Consider the following 20,403-nt stretch of genomic DNA (forward strand, 5'->3'; position numbering starts at 1 on the left):
AACCATCCCCGCCCCCCGGTAATTAGCCTCAGCTGATTTCTCAGAACACAGAGCACAGTCTCTCCAGGCAACTTGCAATCCTTCTGGTTAGCAATTAGACTAAAGATGTTAAAAACTAAACACGTCAAATGTGATGTAGACGGTACTCTTCCTTTCTTGGCTGGTGGAGTTTAAATACACTTTTATTAGAGGCAGCTCTCTCTGTTTGGAGGATTTCTTTACGAAATGCCCAGCCACACCTCGGAGACCTCGAGGAAGACAAGCCAGCTCCCCTTTCCACTTGATACGCAGCAATTCCACGTATTCATGCCTTGTTCAGGCCAGTGGAAGTGAAGACTGCATATCGCCAGACTTCAGCCTGCTCTGAAAAGCTCACTTTTAAATTGTTTTAGAAAGACTAGGAAGCTTCACAAGCGGAAGCTGAAACACAAAAGAAGGCTGGAAACAGGCCTGAAGGCTATTTAGAACTGGAGTCTATGCACAAACAACACATGCTGTTGACAGCAGCAAAGCAAGCTAGGTGCGCCTCTGGCTAGTGGAGGAGATATTCATACACAGTATTACAATTTACATTGTCAAAAGAGACTACAGCTTGCCTGTGCTACTACGTAATCCCCACTGAAGACTTGAAAATGAAGTAAGATGGCTACATATGTAGCTGACAGTGAAAGCTTCCCCCAAGTCAAACGCATTAACCTTCTTCTAGCCTTTGGTCCAAACAAGCCAGTATCTTATCTGAAACGTCGTAGTAAGTGTAAGACAAGCTCATCAGCACATGCACAGCTGTTCCTTGGAAGTTATTTAAAAGTCAATGCACTGCAGAAGAAATCTCTCAATCTTTCAAGAGCAATCAATCTAACTTTATGGAGTTACCTTAACCAGCTGTGGATGAACTATTTGGTCCTTTCATCCTATTACGACCCCTGCGTAAGGAAGGAGTAATCGATTTAGCCACATGCATCTTTCTTTAAAACATTTCTTTTCATGTCTGCTTCCAGAGAAGTACAGGTATGCCGACCCAGGAAGCCTGCAACGAATTTGATTCTAGCACTATCACTTGTAAAAAACCAAGCAGAGTTCTACTAAATTGAAATGACTACTGTCTCCTCAGGTGAGTACTATCAAGCATCTCCAACACTCTCAAACGGCCAAAACCAAAGCCGATCAGCTATGCCCATGCTGATTTGCCCACTCATCACCTAAGAACATACTCACCGTTCTTTGAAGTTTGCTGTCGGGTTCCTCTTTTGGTTACAAAAGAAAGGAAAGTTATGAGTCAGGACGGGGTACAGCCCAGCAGACGTGTTACTCATAGAGGGCGCTACAGTGAAAGACTGACCTATTAAAATAATTGCTGCAATGATTGTGCCGTATTTACAAGGATAAAAACTATCCTCCCACCCCAAAAATCCCTGTTTTGTATTGAATGCTTCCTGAAAGATTATCCAGATAAACTGTTCTAAATAGAATTATGAACGATTCCTTCCCTAGAAAAATGTCATCAAGGCTGGTATTTTTATTTTTAAACAGAAAATTGCCGTATTTCAAAGCATTTAATTATTTTACACCCTCGTTCCCATAAAGGCACTTTCTCCTTAATAATCATAGAATCATAGAATAGTTTGGGCTGGAAGGGACCTTTAGATTGGTCATCTAGTCCAATCCCCTGCAATCAGCAGAGGCATCTTCAAGTAGATCAGGCATTATAATGTCATAGCTTGTAATGTCAGAGATTATAATGTCATAACCCTGATTCTTTGAAGTAAATTATGGCATTGCGAGTTAAAGTGGAAAAAATCTCCAAGTCCAATAATCAAGAAAAAGTACCAAAAATGCAAAGTATCTCTTTGAATTCTTGAAGAACGGACAAAAAGTAAACAGTACAGCCCCCTCTGTTTTTCAACAAGTCTACTTACTGGAATACGAAAGACTAGAAAATTTTAGAATTAAAACCTCAGATTCAGCTTTAATTACTATTCCCTCCAATCCTCAAGAGAACACACAGGCAAAAATTTGTTCTCTCGGTAAGAAAACCAGTGGTCCAAAGAAAGATTAAAAAAAAAAGATGACAGGCATGCTTGCCATATTTGTTTTAGAGCATCCCGAGAATTTAAAATTGTATGTTACTTAAGGATTTCCTATCAAAAGAAAAATAAGAATAAATATTAAGTAAGAAGTCTTAAGATCTAAATCTGTACAGTTAAAACATAAAACGTTTCTGTGCGCACAGTTTGCTACGGGGACGGGAGAAAAGCTATAGAAATAATTTACTGTGGTATCCATTCGAAATGCTAAGAAACACGGCAGTAACGCCTAAATATATTCCCCGTTTCCATTGTAATGCTCCGGCTCTGAACGGGGCAAGCAGAATACAGAGAGCCAGTAATGCCACACTATAACATGTTTAATTCTAAATAAAAAAACTACTAAACTCATGAAAATATCCACTTGCCATACAGAATTTTTGTCAATATGGAAGATAGAGGAGCATACCAACCACATCAATTGTGTCTCACTTCAGCTGAAAAACATTTGACAGAATGAGTGCCATTCTGCAGTGGCCAAGCAAGCTTATCACAGAGGAGGGCAAGACCTCAAGCACAAGAAAAGCAAGAGCGCAGTGTAATACACAGCAAATCCAGTTCACCACCGTGTTCCACACTTAAAAAGCTCTGAACACGTTGTATTTTATGGATAATTTTCATTTCTTTTTTAAAATAAAATTCTGTGGCCGGTGCCTTACCGCAGTCTCTCAGCTTATGGACTGTAGGGTGGAAAAAACAAAGCAGGCCTATTGTTTCATCATTAAAAAACTATAGATGGCTGATCAAAACTAAGAGATGAGACAGCTTCCAAAGTTGTAAGATGATACGTGTTCCCCTCCTTCAGGCTGTGATCCAGGTCCTTAACACACCGATGGATCCTCCTCCTGCAGTTATCCGATGCTGCTCGACTGCTTTAACTTAGTCCAACTTCCATTGTGCTAATAGGCCTTGTCAGTAATCGGAGACTTTTCTCAGGGCTGCATGTTACAGTACTTTGAACCGGATTCATTTTTCGTGCAGAAAATTTAAGAAATTTCTCACTTTGGAAGAAAACCAGTTTGGTTATGCTGACTAGGCTTTAACAAGCACTTCGGCTGTGTCACTTCTTAGAGCTGAGCTCGCAGCTTGGCCACACGCAACGGCTGTTCTGCCACAGCCGACAGGGCAATGCAGCAGGGATATAGGGAACCAAAGGGCAGGGCTGTGGGAACTGGCGGGGGGAGGTTATGTTCAACTAATATCCTACCCAAAACCTCCTCTTGTAAGGAAATGCTGCGGTGACAAGCAAAGAGGGGAGCGTCCACCCGTATTGCTCTGCGGGTGTCTATCAGCTGCTGGTAAGCTTTATGCTGAAATGGCCAGGGCTGAGTTTTATGAGCCTTCGTCTGAGGGGAAAAAATGATTCCTGAGAGAGAAGGTGAGAGAGACTCGCCTTGTTGAGCGTGCAGCTCTTTGAGGAAAACTCTGTGGTGTGGCCAAAGAGGATTTTCGGTCCTGTTGTGAAATTGTTCCATCCCTATGCCATTATTAAACTGTTTTTATCTCAACCCACAAGTTTTTCTCACTTGTGCTCTTCCAATTCTCTCCCCCATCCCACCGGGGCGGGGGGGGGGGGGGGGGGGGGGGGGGGGGTGTGAGTGAGCGGCTGTGTGGTGCTCAGTTGCCAACGGAGGTTAAACCATGACGCTTACCAGCTTGTGTTCTGCTGGCACTGTACGTATATGTGTATGTGTAAGACACCTTCCCCCCCACCCCACCCCCCAAAAAAAAAGAAGAAAACAAACACCCCACCCTGAAACTGAAGTCCAGTTCTGGACACCTTGAATGCATTTTACTGATGAGTCATTTTCCTTTAGGCAGAGTGGACCCAGACGTATATGCTGTGTCACTTAACTGTTCAGTACACAGATTTCTTGTAAATCTCAGCTACTCGGGTCACATTCTTTGTCAGTGTTGGAGTAAGAATTTCAAGTAAGATGGATTGGTATCTGTGTGCTGGTGGGATTTTATTTGGGAGATCGCAGATGGCCTTCAGCTTTGAGGATCAAATTCAACCATGATCCTGAAATTTAAAATGAGAAAGAAAAACACCTTCCCCCCCCTCCCCTGACCAGCTTCAAGGTTTGTAAGTGAATTGGCCTCTATATTCCTCGTGCCTCTCTTGTCGTAGCTAGCTCAAGAGGACTACCCACGGGTGTAAGTTTAGGTGTGTGTTGGAGACTTTGCAGGATTGAAGGCAGGTTGATGAACGGCAAGGAGAGATTTCCCCTCCAAACGAATAAACTTGTGGCTTTTCTGAGCTGCATCAAAGTGGTTCGTGTTCATGTCTGTCTTCCAATCCCGGAAAGTGTCCCTCATCTCTAATGCTGGACCGAGTGCTTTCTGGGCAGGATGGCATGGTAGGCTGGTCCTCCGTCCCTGGGAATGACTCTCAGAGGTGGTGGTCTGGTTTTCTAGAGCTGCTGAATTCTTCTGCAGAGCTCAACTCCTGTGCGATTTAATCTTGGTTCTGCAGAGCTTGTAATCGGGGGGATGCCTGGGTCTCTGCTGGTGGGGTACGTGGGTGTTGAGAGCTCAGCTGTGCCTGTGATGTCTGCTGCTGCTGTGGTTCCTGGATTCCCACATGAATGAAATCTGAACACAGTCTCTGTTAACAGCTGTTCTCAGTCTTTAGGAAAATCAGGTGCTGAGACTGAACTACTTAACCTGAAACTGCTTTTTCTTCCAGGGAAAATGCTGCAAGAGATTAAAAGCCTTGTCGCTGGGGAACCAAAGTATTGGCTGGATGTTATTTCTATTTGGCGAAACCTTCGTGGGAGCGAGGGGAAAAAAGACGATGTCTCTCAAGAAAACCGATTGCCCCTGAAGAGAAAATCAGAAGAAGAGAGAAACATTGCAACTAAAAGGCAGAAAGCAGAACAAGTGAGAGAGCCTGTGCCTGGGGAATGTCAAGTGGAAGCTGGAGAGAGGTGTGTGGTACCAGAGAGAAAGAGCGATCAGGACTGCCGGACTGAAAGCAAGACTTCCTTAGAAGACCCTTCCAGAAGCAGTGGAGAGAAACCTATTGCGAATGAGCAGCTTAGGTTCAGTTTCAGAGTCTCCTGTCGTTGTAGTGGGTGGAGCGAGTGCCAAAATACTTCCCTCACAGGTATGCTAAAGTACCTCTGTTTTAAAAGAATTTAGCAAAGGTGAAGGGAGGTGCGTAGTTTGTCGTTTCAATTGCGTGTTGCGTGTTTCAGAATAAGAGACTGATCGAAGCTTTTTCCGTATTTTCTCAAAAAAGCCCTTAACCTGCGTTTACCTTAAACGGGTGGAAATACAAGGGCTGTTGTTAATTTCTGGGCACTGTTGCCCTGAATGTTTTTCAAATCAATGCCTTTTATTGTGGATGAGTAAAGGTAAGAGGTTGAGGTGGCTGGGCTTGTGGAGCCTGGGGAGCGATCTGCTAGTACTTTACAGCTAGTTCAAGGGCCATTGCAAAGACAGTGGACCCAGACTCCTCTCGGTTGCGGCAGACAGCGTAAAAGAAGGGCAAAAGCCAGAACTTGCAGCTTCGGTGGGCTCTGGTTGGGTATTGGGGAGAACTTGTTCCCCAGGCGGGTGGTGCAGCCCTGGGAGGTGTCCTGGGGGGGGGGGGGGTGGATTTTGGTCCTTGGGAGAGAGTGGTGGCATAGAGACCTCCAGGGGCCCTTTCCGTCCAGCCCTCTTCTCATCTAGAAGATCTTTCTACTGTGAGGAAAACTTAAAAAAATTAAAGGAGAAACGCTGTGTAGCTGCAATTTATGTAGATTTCTCTTACTTGAAGGTAACAGTAGTTCAACTAGATTCTGCCCCCCACCCCCCCCCCAAGCTAGTACCTTGGGAAGGTGGGACACGTGAGCCTGCCAGCACTAATGTTTGCTTAAATTTGTGCTGTGTGTTTGAACTCTCATAATCTGAAGGTAGTCAGAGCTTTCTAGATTGCATGAAAGCATTAACATTGTGAGCTGCAGTTGTGCATTCATAGGTTTTCTCTTAGGTAATCTAGTTTACAGCCATCGGAAATATTTTGTGCGTGTCAGAGAGAATCCTGAGATGATGACCAGTTTTGCTGTACCTTGGGCAGGACTTGAACTTCAGCCTCCCGCGCTCCAGCTGAGCGATAGTCATTTTGTCCTGCGGTGTGTTTGTTCTACCCCTGGCTCGCTTGCTGTGCCCTGTTGTACCTCTTCTGGCCTTTGTACGACTTGTTCTCCTAGCGGGGGTAAAGAGGGACTCTTTCTTTTCCCGGGTATTCATGAGGGTTGTGCAGTCAAGGCTGTGACGTGTGGTTTTCTTAAGTCTGTTGTTTTTACTGCCTGTGACTGTTCTTTCCCCTTGCAGGAGATCGGAAGAGCCCTTGGCATAGCGCTCGTGAAGCAGTTTGGGTGGCGGGCTGATCTGCGGGACCCCGATCTGGAGGTAGCGGTGCTTGTCTGCCAGGTGGCCTGTTGCTGCTTCCAGAATTGCCCCCGGTATCTTTTGTTTTGTTCTCTGCTCCCGTTGCACTCAGGACCGTGGCCTCTCCCTGTTTGTCTTTCTGCCGCTGAATTTAACTAGAAATCATCTGGTAGCGCTGAGCAAAGCTTTTTGGTAGCCACTGTGCGCGTGCCTTCCAGAGCGCTTAAATAAATACCAGCATGGCCAGCATGGGCCTGTACGTGAGGGGAAGGAGCCATACAGGCGATGTCTCAGGATCCAGCACGCTTACACACTGCTGGACTCTGACTCTGTTGAAAATGGAGATCACCTGAGCCGTTGGGCAGGTAGTTTAGCCTCTGTAGGGGAAGAGAGCGAGCGGCAAGGTTGTGTTCTCGAGGAACTCGACTTGAGAATGCCGTCTATGGAAGAGCCCCCTCCTAGACCCTGTCCCTGACAAGCAGCTTGCTTAAGGCACCCTCCATGGTGCGAGCTGTCTGGAGACCTTGGAAAGGACTCACTGCTCTTGACAAGCTGTTTCTCCATCCCTGTGCTTGGCGTATGGCAGCTGCTCTCAGCGCTGACGCTGGGAGGTCTGAGGCCTTCTGTAAAAGCTCCGAGTTCATCTACTGGCTCTGGTTTTCCCAGGCTGTCCATCAAATATGGCTTTGTTGAGCCTCAGGTGGGGCTCTTGTTCTGGTCCAGATTTTTTGCTCAGAAACCATTCAAGTGCTGAGGACTGGGATATTTCAAAAGCATCACGTTTCTCGTTGGGCTTCCTGGGGAGGGACTGCAGCCATGCAAGACCTGTTGGGGAGCTCAGTCTTCCTTTGGCATGCTCTCTATGGGACAGGAGGACAATTTCTTTGAGCTGCCTATGCTTCTGGAAGGACTACCCACATTTGCCTTCCATCTGAAATACTGCTTAGCGGCACTTGTTTGTTTTGGTTTGTTTTGTTTTGTTTTAAAAAAAAAAAAAGTGTGTGTGTGAGTAACTGAGTGCTAGTATGCAGTGAATAATCTTCTCCTGCTTAGAGTAAATGGTTTCATAATTAAAAATATCCATTCAGCGTTACAAAAATTGGTTCCCTTAAAGATTCAAGTGCTTGCTGATGGATTCCTGGCTGACAAAATTGCCCTCCCAGCTTGCTTAAATATTAAATCCTCTTTAAAGTGGCATTCAGATGACCTAGTGTGATTTCTTCCAATGAATCATAATTGTCTAAAGCATGTATTTTTGTTCTTAAAATCTAGGATCGGAAGTTCGTAGAAACATCTTCTGTGTCTGGTTTAAAAGAGTTAAAGCTATTGTCGTGTCAGGTTGAGAGCCTGTAATGTAATTTTTTTCCTCTTTCAGGTCTTTGTACATCTTAATGACATTCACTCTGTGGTGGGGATTCCTCTTTTCAGGTAGGCATTCTGCTCACCAGATTTGTCTTGGCAGTATCAGAACAGGCATAGCTTCTAAATAGTCTTGCTGTCCACTGTGAGTATTTATCTTCTGGTTGAAAGTTCACTGGACTGTCACATTAGTCTTGTGGTCTGTCTGGAGCTTACCTGAGCACGTAGGCCAGACTTTGCAGTGAGTTATGGATAAAAGCAGACTGTGGTTTCTGTCCGTTTGTCTGTCTGTCTGCAGATCTGTCCGGTTCATTTGTTCTTTCATTTTACGTGGGCTTTTCTGGGTGGCTGTACCATTATCTTAGGTTGATTTTTTTGCTGTCTGCAGGCTTCCGTTGGCAAACAGAGAGTATATCAAAACAGCAGGACTGCGGTCAACAATTGCGTGGGCCACGGCATCTCTGGCTGAAATCAGTGTAAGCGAACGTTCGTGGCAAAGATGTAGAGTCCTGAATGAAGCGGGGGGGGGGGGGGGGGTTGCTGCTCGTCAGAGATGGAGCTGGAAGCTTTGAAGAGGTGTGGTGATTTCAATGCTCCATGCTCTAATGCATGTGGACGGGGTTTGCCTTATCTGTGATCAGAGTGCACTGTCACCTGCTGTTCAGCCAGGTCCCTGCTGTAATCCCAGGTCCTTCTCAGCAGAGGTGTTACTCTTTGTACAGATATATGTCTAAATGGCAAGATTTTTTCACTGTCCAGGCTTCAAACCTTGTTTGGGGTGGTTCTCCCAAGGGAAAACAGAAGCAAGGGTGATGTTTTCCACAGATTAAGTTGGTACCAGTATCTGTCTGCAGTCCACTCATCGTTTTTTCCCCTAAATGTCCCCTCAAGGCTAGATGCATTGATGCATTGTCTTTAGTGAAACTACTAATGCTTTTTAACTATATTCTCTTACAAGCAAGTTTGGCCTGGTAAACCAGTGATCATTGTTACCTACACTGGAGTCAGTGGGAGTATGTAGGTGATGTGTACATCCCCGAGTAAGCTTTGTCCTGGGAGAGGAGTCTGTCTTGCTTGGGATGCAATAACCCCTTTATGTTTGCAGGCGGGGGCCTTTGTGCTGGATCCCATGTGTGGGCTAGGAACGATACTGCTGGAAGCTGCCAAAGAGTGGCCCGTGAGTATCACAGCCGCAAGAGGCAGGACCTTTGCAAGACGGCTTGTAGTTGCATCAAGAAAAATCTGTCGCGCAGTTATACCAAGGTCCATTACTGGAAAGCTGGAACCAAACTGATCTTTCTAGGCAGTTGCTAAAAGTGTTTTAGTACAAACTTTCCTCCACAGAAATGTGAAACCAAGTTCTACGTACTTGTGCAGGTGGGTGCTGTATCAGTATAAATCAGTAGTAGAGGCAGCGTGGCTGTCTGTAGCTAGCTAGGATCTTGTTGTTAGGACATAGCCTCAATACTTCTGTAAGTTACAAGTGTCTTGAGCAGAACGTGAAAGCAGTGAAGACAGCACAGGCTTCCCCCATTCTTCCGTCCTCGGGGTCTAGGTGTTGCTCTGCGTAGCGGTAGTAGATCGCCCAGCAAGGGGTTTGTCCTGGAAGAGTCGTTCTTCCAACAAGGCAGTTCTGAGAAGGGTTTATGAAATAAATAGACCTGTTTGTCAACCAAATGGCTTTTCTCTTTTTCTCTGAACAGGAAGCCTGTTACTGGGGTGCTGATATAAGTGATTCACAGCTGGAGGGTGCAGCTGTGAATATTAGGACTGCAGGCTTGATGGATAAGATTGAGTTACTTAGAGCTTCTGTGAAAGGTATGTCTGTAGGCTTTCCAAGTGAGACATGTTTGAAGTTTCTTGTGGTTCTGGGATTACACGGGTAGTGTAGGTTCTCTTGGGGGGATGTGTAGTAGAACTAACGCTCAGCAAATAGCTGAGTAGCGACTCTGTAGTGCTAGCAAACGGATAATTATTTGTTCTCCCCTCTACCCCCACCCCCACCCCCCCCATTTGGTAACTTAAATGTACCAAATGAGTAATAGTGGGGACCCATTAAGCTCAGTGTTGAATTGTTAATGTTTTGCAGTAGGTGTATTTTAGATGACGATGCCTTTTTCCTGGAGAGGGAATTTGTTTGCTCTCAGTTCATGAGCTAGTCTGGGGAAAAGGTAATAATTTTATGACCTTATTCTGGGCCTCAAAGCCCGAGTCTAAATTAGTCCTTTATGAAATTAATGACAGACGAAAGCTGGGTGTTTTTCCCTGTGCATGGGTGATGAAGCGTATGCATATTTTCTTACCTTGCAATGTCTACTTCTTACCAGAATGGTAAGAAACATTACTATTTCTTTTTCTGTAAGAATATAGAGAGCGAGCTTTATTTCTTACTTAAAAGCTGCGACTGGCCCCGGCTTCTAGGGTAATGGAAGGTACTTTGATGTCAAGCTTTTCTAATACTGAACAAGTAATTGGTGTCTTTGTCGCTGGTCAGAAGCTGTTACTTCTGCATGTTTTGAGAAGGACTGTAGGTAACTTGTCCTTCCACTTGTAGATAAAAATTGTTATAAAATTGTTGTGCTGCAAGCGTTGCTCCAAGGGTGGTCCAAGAACCCTCTCCAGCCAATTCTGGAAAGGCTGGCACAGAATCACAGCTGGGTTTGGGTGGGAAGGGACCGCTGGAGGTCTTTAGCCCTGTCATCTGCTCGGAGCAGGGCTAAGCCCAAAGCTGGGTCAGGTTGCTCAGGGCCTTGACCAGTCGAGTTTTGAGCATCCTGAGGGATGGAGAACCCATAGTCTCGTCCTTTCACATGCTGGCTACGCTCTGGCCAGCACAGCCTGGTACGTGGCCAGTCTTCATCACCACAAGGGTGCAGTGCTGCCTCATGGTCAAGAGAACTGACTATTCCCAGGATGCAGAAACTCCAGGGAGATACTTCAAAGACATTAGCGCCAACGGAATCCAAGCGATTGTGGCTGTAACCAGATTCTTGCGGGGGGAGAGAAGGGGGGGGTGGGGGGGGTGGAGGGGTATTTAACGTGTGGTTCCTTGCCATTCATACGTGTGCGTCTGAACATCTGCGCCAAGTAAAGTGCGTGCAAGGTTAGCTCTTCTTTTGCATTTTGCTTGTAAAGATGTACTGTGAGTCGAGAAGCATCAGTTAGTTTGGACCCATGCAGTCCCCTGTTCGGAGAGTCTTGCTATTGGGGCAAACGTATTGCCAGTAACAGGGACTCTGCAAGCTAAACCACGCTCTCGTGCATTTGTCTCTTCCCAGTCTGCATTGGGTTGGTAGCTTCGTAGTGCCGTTTGTGAGGAAGGGTCCAGAAGGATCTTACAGTTTTGTAAGGTGAATGAGGGCATAGCTGCTGTTCATTTTTCCGATAGTTGGATGTAAAGACCTGCCTTTATTCTGCAGCATTGCCGTTGCCTTCAGAAAGCTTTGACACTGTGATTTCGGATATTCCGTTTGGGAAGAAGTTCAAGATCACAAAAGACATACAGCTCCTTCCGGATATTCTCCAGGAAATGGAGAGGTACGTGTGGCCTTTGACGTGCTTGGGGCTTGGTGTAAATGTCATGATGGTTTGCGATCCGAAGCGTTTAGTCAGCTTCAGGTTTGCTTTATTCCAAACACTCTCCAGCTCTGTAATCTGAGCCTGTGCAGGCTGTGAAAGTCTGAGTCCTTTGCTTGTCCCGTAAAGGCTGTTGTGGCTTGTCTTGCAAGCTGTGGAAGTGCTGATGGCAGCGCAAGCTGACAAGGAATGAGCTGCTTGTGTGAGCCACGCTCACAAAGGTCCTTTACAAGGCGTGATGGTGACAGAAAGGAGAAAGAGAAGAGGCTGACCTTGACAAACTTAAAGCCTGGCCAGGCAAATAAAGCATTAATCCTTTCTCAGTTGAGGACTGCTTGTGTATAAAATCATAGGCTTTCCTTTTGGGTTCACAACCAAGCTTTTACCAGCCTGCCTTGTCAGGAAGGATCTCAGCCCAGAAAAAGGGGGTATGCATTTTCCTTTCTGTCAGCGTGTACTGGCATGTCCAGCTAGCCACCTGGTCTGCTTTTAGATGCCTCCTTTCATCTCTCGCCCTGTCGTTTTGTGGCAGAGTTGAGCCAAGCTAATGGCGGGCCGCTTCTAACGGGCGGTTCAAACCATCTGCCCCTTTCTTTCTTTTTTTGGCTGAAAACAAGCCCTTCCTGTAGGATGGGTCTTCAGCGGGTGTTGGTCTCGCTCACCCGATGCAGGAATGGGGTGGGAAGATGGTGAGGAAGGTGAGGTAGCGCCACAGAACGGCAGGGCAATCTTAGGTCAGCTTACGCTGACCATTCCTCCCTTTGGCCGTGCTTGTCTTCTGGTCTCATTTGCTCTGTTGGGCCATCCTAAGCAAAGTATTTCCTTGGGAAGGTGGGGGCGAGGAAGGGACCATTACCAGGAGAGCCCCACCAGTAAGACTGTTCAGTCCAGTTGCTGTGAACAGAACCAGGATAGTCTTCCCCCGCCCCCCCCCTTTCAAAGCCAAGTGTAACGTTTCCTCATGTACAAGGAAAAACGGATTGCAAACAATGGTAAATTTTCCTCTGTTTCCTGAGTTTGAAAGCCATTAAGGATCAGTGGAACATGGAAAGGTCAGACCTTTTAAAGTTTCCAAAGGGAAAGGCCAGCTTCAGGATTGCCTTATCAACCTGAAAAGCTCTTGCTGCCCTGGGAAGCTGTTCCTTTGCAGACTGGTGGAGGCTCATGCAACCCAAAAACGGGGTTTGAAGGTGATACTCTCCTCAGTCCTTGGAAGAGTACTAAGAGTGAAAAAACACATGGTCCATCTTCCCTGCTAACACAATGGAAAGAACTCCCGAGGTCGGAAATGTTTGGGAGTCAGGATAGGGCCCAGTTCTCCCATTTAGGAAGAGCTATGAAGATAGGGCATTTAAATTCCATTTGGAGACGTAGCTTACTGAGTTGAGCCATGACCCTTGACGTCTTTAGGTGTTTTATCGAACGCACCTGGCATCTGAAGTGTCAGCAGTGTCGAGTTCTGCACGGGTGAATGAATGCCAGGCAGGATGAACACCTAACCTTTATTTTTCCTGCAATTGCCAGAGTACTTCGTGTTGGAGGCACTATTGTATTGCTGCTGAGCCAAGATCTCCATAAGCGCATGGATGGCATTACCAAGAGTGCTGAAAATGCGTCTCCTAATGCCATTTCTGATGGCGCAAGTGAAGCCGCCACTGCAAAAGCCCTGATTGTTGATGGGAATTCTTCCTCCTTGGGGAATGGTGTTGAAGAATCCTTTCCGAGCAGCCGACAGAGACGTTTTGGGTCTCTGGTGCCAGATGGCGTCTATGGGGTTAGTCTGGGAAAGACTGATGCTTTCATATACAAATACAGGAAGATCTCTACTGCTGGGAATCAGCAGCTTTCCTGCACTGTGCCTACGTGAACCTGAATCCTGCTACACCTGAAGAGCGGCATGGCAGTGATCCGGTGGAGCCCTGCTGATCCGAACCCTGTGCCATTTGTTGGCTCACCTCACTTTCTTTGGATGTCCTAAGGTGTTGCTTCTCTCTCTTTGGTTTTTAGGAGAGGTGGAAGATGCCTACTAGTGTTTCAGATGTTTTTACCATAAAATACTGTAATGAGACACAGCCTCTCAGTATCGGGAGGAGTTTCTCTGGGAGGGAAAGACTTCATTTGCAGAACTGCAAAACCAAATGCGGTAGTATTAACTGTAAATGGATTTCCACCTTCAGCAATGTTTTTAGGAAGCACATCTTGTCTGAAGAAGTCCCCAGCTCTTTTTGAGGGCTGGATGTTTGCTTTACCATGCGCCTTGCAGTCTTGTATTTTATTTTAAAGCTTGTTTCCGATGAGTTTGAAATGTCGCTATTGAGATCTCTTGGAGTGGAAAATAAACTATTTTCTGTATTAATTCTTTGCAGCGTTTGCATGTGTCTGAGGGGTATGCTTTAGGTTTTTAGGGTGGAGAGACTTATTTCTATCAAAAGTAATGCTTTTCCTCACGTGATAATGTTACTCCAAGGGCACAATGTAGAAGATGGAAAATCTTGCCAAGCGGATGAACGATTCAAAGTGACTTCTGCCTGCAAAGAACCATATGGAAAAATTCTGCTGGAAAGAGAGAGGTCTTAGCAATTCTTTTAGTCTATGCAAAAGGGATTTGGGGAGGAATAAGTCTAATTCAAGGCTTTCCCGTGGCTGCTGAGCTGACAGGGAAGTATTTTTAGAGGGAATGACTGCAAATTGCTTTCAGATGTTATTTTGGACAAGCATTTGCAACTTGGCAAGCTGGGATGGACTCGTGCAGTGTGTTCCTCTGCCGGGATTAGTGTGGAGATAACAATTAGTAGTGTGTTTGGGCTTTTTTTTTTTTTCTTCTTTCTTTTTCTTTTTTGAAGTTTGTTGTGTGTAGCCTGTTGGAAGCATTACTTTATCCGTGTGCTTTCCACGGCAGAGCCTCTACTCTGGCAATCTTAGAGTTTGAAGTAAGAGCCTGTGGTGCGGACTGAACTACGGAGGCTCGAAGGGTATGAGGGTATGGGGCAGATTGATATGATCCTGCTGCTGGGAGTCCTGCTGTTTAGCTGGTACCTGGAAACGTGCTAGTGCACCGCAAGTACGGATTTGGGGCTTAAAGCAGTATTTTTATCATTATCTGCCCTCCCACCCAAGTTCAGCTTCCAAAGAGGCCTTGGAGAAGACAATGACGAATTCATCACAAGAAAGGTAACGGGTAACTTGTGCATGCCATTAGCTCTTTATCAGATACGCACAGTCAACAATAACGTGTCTCTTCTAACTAGCACCAGTGCAAGTTTGTTGTAGGAGATGAGGCTTCCTCTGGGTTGCTTAGGTCTTAAGGTATCCCAGGGACATAAACGCTGGCCGTAACACTGTTTTCAGTGCGGGTCTGAAAGAGAGATGAAGTTTGGGTTTTGAAAATTTTTTTCAGTGAAGCTATGTTGCCATGGTAGATAGCTAAAAAGTTCTTACTAGAAGAAAACACAGGACTTATCTCTGGACAAGGGAACAGAGTTTGTCTCCTCTCAAGACTGCTAAAGTTAGTGGTGAAACTGAGTTACTACTTTGTCAGACAGTTGATGTGTCTGTAACAAACCACAGACAGACGATCTGCTGGTAGTGGTTTTCTTGGGGTTGAGTATTCTTGAGTGTTGCATATCACGTATTCATTTGCACGGTTTTGTTTTCTGTGTCTCTGTAAACTTACTTGTCAACTAATTTAGCTTTGTCTAAAGTCTAGTTGAGAGACTGATTGCAAAATTGCTTTTCTGATTGCAGTGACGTGTCAGGAAAATTCTTGCATTTCGCCTTCTGTTTCTGTCAAACTTTCTCACGCAAAATGACACCTGCTAGAAAGGGTGAAAACTAGTTCTGCTGACGTACAAGTCATTTCTGTCTTTTGTGGTTTTGTATTTCACTGCTGCAGAGAATTTAGTTGTGTAGGGTGGTCAGCGAAGTGTAAAAGAATAGTTGTGGGTTTTTTTGGTTGTGAAAAAGAGACGCTGTCCTGTCCTGCTCAGTTTCAGGAAGTGTTTCTAGAGTTAAATGAGGTGGTTGCTTAATTTTGTTTGCTCTGTATTTACTTCATCTCTCATTTAGAAAGACTTCTCTGTGTCTTGGCATGAAATTGCCATTCTAATTGTGCCTGTTCCCAGGACCTCTGGGAATTTATGCCATTCTTGCGGGGTTTGAGTTCCAAGCGCTGCACGCGGTATTCTGACAGAGACCATGTTAATGATTTGTCTTGTTTGCCCCCATCCTAATACCTTTTGGTTTTGGTGGTAGCTGCACATTGATTTTAAGTATATTCCGAGGCGATTGTAGGTCCACTTCTTTTGTTCATATGATTAATTTATATCACAGCGTATCTTGGGGGGGGGGGAGGGGAGGGGAAATCATTGCTTGGGTTTAATAAAGGTTGAACTTCCTTTGCCGTCTGACAGGTCATTCATCTGGTGTGGGTGGACCCTGCCAAAGATTTTCAGCATCTTACAAAACGAAAGGCCCTTCTTTTACTTTCCTCTTTACTGAAATTCAAATAGTTGTGATCATTAGTGAGATTATCGTTCCTGCAAAGGTATCTGTTACACCATGTCTGCCTTGTTTCAGTTCTTTTCGTCATTTATGGCTTCAGCCAGTTAACAAATGAAGACACAGAGCTCCGTAGGGTGCACTTTGCTTGAGGTCTCATTTTAAAAAAGAAAAAGCCCGATTGTCTGCTCCCCAGCCTTTTGGCATGGGCATTGGTTTTGGTGAGGGAAGCCGTGTATCTTACCAGCTCAGCTGCTTCACGCGGAAACTCTCAGATTCCGTGGGTATCTCTGGGGAACACCCGGTGACTGCTAGTGCTTTCTGCTGCCAGCTGTGTTTCGGAGCGTCTGGTTTCTGGTAGCGCTCCTGTATGTTGCTGGAAGGGAATGCGTCCAGAACAGATGAACCCGAGGAGTCTCCTGTTTTGCAGAGTCCTACGAACAAATCTCTTCTCTCTGCATGCGTGCCCTTGCTCTCCTCTTTCCTGGGGTGATCCAGTAAGGCATCAATTCTTCTACAGCTTTGCTGCTTCTGAAATATTGAACCTGTGCCTTTTAGTTGTGTGCTTTTTGATAGGCGTTTTAGTCTTCCTTTCTTCTTGATTGACCTTACAGCTGTTGAAGCTCCTTTTGACTTTGCTAGGAATAAAAGTCTGTGCTTTGAAGGCTCTCTATTTCGGCTTTAATCGTCTTCTGAAGCTTGTCAGGCAGGCAGAGAGGGAGCATGTTTTGCCATCCCGTTTTCACTGCGCTGAGTAAGTACTACCGGGTTTAGTTTCCGTGACTGTGGTTTCCTTAACCAGGAATCCACGCCTTGCGTAGGGATTTTTGTTTGCCTTCGTTTCGCATCTTTTTGTTTAACATGACCTCTATCAAAGCATTGCTTTCTAAAATTGTAGCTCTGTCGGGTTTTGGCATCACGCCTCCTACCAGAATGCGGAACCTAATTCTTTTTAGCATAATTCTTAGTAGTTCAATTCCCGTTACTTACAGCTGTGACGTCGCAGGATGGACTGAACCGATACAACAGCTCACTGTTGCTCGAGAGGGGCGATTCCCTACCCTGCTCCTGGCTGTCTTGCCGCTTACCTCACGTTAGCTCTAGCGCTCAGCATGATGCCAGGGCTGGTGCGGTTAACTAACCTGGCAGAAAACTAGCCAAAAAAAGGGAGGCAGGTGGGTTTCTGCTGGCTTGGAGAGTTGAATCAGCTCCTGGGGGAGTCGTGGGGGTTTGAGAGAGGCTGAAGGGGAGGGCTGTAGGGCAAGGCGGTTGGGAAGCCGTTTGGGTGAGTTTTCCTGAAGAGCGGAGCTAGTCCGGGTCAGGAAGCCTGTCTGTGCCCTGGGTCCAGTTATCCCGTGAAGTAGCAACTTGTTTAGAGATCACTCGTCTGCATTTTGGTCAACAATTCACATAGGAAGTAGTCAAAACCAGAAGGGCCCTGTTGTTACTGTCTTAGACTTTGCTTTCTGGCCTAGTTTTTGTTGCAGCATTATACGCTTTATATTACCAGCTTCCATCTGAAGGACAAATATAAACGGGGCAAGAGATTTACCTCCTTGGACCTTGGGTTTTTCCGTCTACGCCGATTCAACTGCACGGACCTCTCCTTCTCATGAATCTGCTGCTGTGGCATATATTAGGGGCAGTGCTAAATACTAGCCTTCCTCCTCCTTTTCTTCTTTCCCCTCCTCTTCTTTTCAGACACACACCACGCACATCTCTTGCTCGGCTGGTGTTTCCCAGTGGAGCCCATCCGAGCACTGCCCCGCTCCATTGCTCTTTCCGTCTCCATTTCAGAGTAATAAGGTCTTTCCAGTTGTGGGGCATTTTGGTTAATGAATTTTTGTATAATGCAGTAACCTCCAAACCTGGATTTTTCTAGCTTTTATTTCTAGTGGGTGGCAGTTTTCTAGGTAACGTTTTGATCTGATATCCTACTGTTGTCACAGAGGCACTAGTAATTATTTCCTGTTTAATTAGGTAGGGCTTCTCCAGCTTGACTTAGCGGTTGGTGGATTTTTTTAAACGCCTCCCCAGATGTGGCAGTCCAGATCTCTGGAAGAGTATTGTTCTTTTAGCTACTGGCAGAATGAGGATCTCTATATGGTTTTCCAGAGCAGACATTGTATAAAAGCTGCACACATTTAGTAAAGTGTCTGCATGTAGATGCAGGCATTGTAGGCCAATCTTTGCTTCTGGAAAACCTGTGTGATGCATTCCCATTGACATAGTGAAATCTGCATGTGAAGGAATTAGTTTCAGGCTCCTGCTCATGGAAACATGGATGGGAGGGAGAACTTGGCTTTTTGCTGTTAACCTCATCATCAGAAAGGCTGGGAGTTAGAGCGCTTGTGGGGCAAGTGGAAACAAGAAATGAACGTGTGTTTTCTTACACGAGCCTCTTTGAAATTTTTGGTTGCATTTACCAACTCAAAAATACTCGTTTGAAGTTGTTCTTCAGCCCTCATTTATGCTCCTTATTAGTGCCCCAATCTCAAAACCCGTAAGTAACTTTAGCATAATCACGCTAAATGAAAGCATAAGGCGGCGTCCTCAACATACTGAGCTATTGTATGGTACGTGCGCACGCACCCTCAGTGTAAGAGTCGGAGCCAGCTCCAACCTGTCTTGACAAAGACTGAAGTACCGTATGTTTTTTTCAATCTCTCATTCCTCTGCAGAGCGTAGTGACCTACGGAGCCATAGCCAGAGCAACAAATTCCTGACAGCTGGGGACAATATTGTTAAACATAAATAAAATAAAATAAATTACCAAACTTTTTTTGCTAGACTAGCACTGTCCCTGAAGCCTGTGAAATTTTTCCAGCTTGGCTTCCACATCCCAGCTGAGTGCAGGCTACATAACTTCAGGATCTCCTCACTTGTATCCACTACAGTCGTGTCTCATTGATTACCTTACTAGTACATGTTGTCCCAAAACAGGTCTTCAAGTATTAACGAGACTCCCTGATGATCTCAGGTCTTCATGAAAGCTTCCGTAATTTTTCTTGTTAATCTTGGAGGTTGAAAAAAAAATGCTGACTTTGATGTGTTTGTTTCTTGCTATGAAAAGAATGTGTTGGGAAAAGAAATAAGGAACAAAAAAAAATCTTAGTGCATGCTTCGGTGGTGCCACTTTCTCATCTGTTGCCTTCATTCTCTGGTACAGGTAAAAGGAACTCCTATTTTTGCTGTTCTTAATGTCTTTAGCGTCTTTGTTCCAGCATACGGTGATGAGTGGAGACCTTGCTACCATCGGTGGGGTGGGCAGATAATGACTTACAAGGAAGGCTGCCAGAGGAAAATTTATTTTTTAACTGCTCTTTCCATGGTCTGTCAAGTTTGGGCTAATGACTTGTATAGGACTCCCACTGGTCTCGGGATCTCTCCATAACCGCCTGCCTGGAAATTATTTGCAAATGCCAGTACTCCCAGCGCTGCAGAAGAGCATCGCCACACCAAGGAACAGTGGGAGGTTTGAGATCGGCTGTGCTAGGAACGGCCTGGGTAGATCTCTAAACGCAGGAATACACACTGCATTTATTTCCAGACTCTATTGCTGGCTATTTCTTATAGCCTTAGGGTTAGTTTTTCCCTCCACTTGTGGTTCCATAACCAGATCTCAAGATGCCACGTTAAGAATCAATACCTTACAGTATTTGGCGAGTCTCGTGGCCAGTCATTAGAAGGTGTGAGCCCTTGAGCTCCTAAAGTGACTTAAATGAGACTATTAGCCACTGTAAAGGTGGGCACCTATCTGCATCATTAAATTCTGTAATCGTGGCCTTTTTTGATTTGAAAGTGGATGAGGGGAAAAGCAAAAGCAGGACTGGTCTCGCCTTCTGTGCCCTGTGTAGGGGAACGGCGGGCACGGCATTCAGTGCAGGGGTGGTCCAGCACAGTGCAGCTCTGGGTACCAAGACTGCCCTGGGGAGAGGAGAGGCTGTAGCTGAGCATCCTTCAGGAGCTGCTGCTTCAGTGCTGGGGAGCAGCTTTGCTGCCCTCTCCCCATAGCTGGGTACAGGGGCACGGAAGTATCCTGAAAGTACGGGGCAAATGGCTCCCCCGGTTTTCAGCTAGTAGTCAAATGCAATAGTTCTAGCAGAGAAATCATTATCATCATAATTTATGTTGCTTCTTAATGGCTTTTTAAAAATTCAGCTTCCTTGGTTGCTCAGTAGAACGTAGGCTTTAGCCTGACAGAGCCCCGTACAAAATGCAGTTTAGCTGCTGCGTAATTGCTGCTGAAGTTGGCCACAGAGCTGCTGTGTAGAAAACAAATTCAGGATGAGAAGTTTTGGTGGAAGACTGCTTCCTACAAACGTGTAGTGGAGAAGAACATGCTAGCTACAGAGTTCTTGCTGTTTGGTTCACTGGTGGATTATTTTAAATAAGTGTTTTGGATATAACAGAACTCCGTAATGATGCTTATCTCATTAAAATATATTGGGCTTGCAGCATAAAAAAAAAAAATGCACGGTGTATTTGGGAAAAAAAAATTCTGACC

The 20,403-nt window shown here is 45.5% G+C and overlaps 1 pseudogene; it reads left to right on the forward strand.

Annotated features, from left to right (window-relative positions):
• On the forward strand, positions 1–13,755 carry LOC143158682 (U6 snRNA (guanine-N(2))-methyltransferase THUMPD2-like; annotated as a pseudogene).
• Positions 13,756–20,403: the final 6,648 nt, after the last annotated feature.

Source organism: Aptenodytes patagonicus, chromosome 3, assembly GCF_965638725.1.
Source record: "Aptenodytes patagonicus chromosome 3, bAptPat1.pri.cur, whole genome shotgun sequence".
NCBI classification, from domain to species: Eukaryota; Metazoa; Chordata; class Aves; order Sphenisciformes; family Spheniscidae; genus Aptenodytes; species Aptenodytes patagonicus.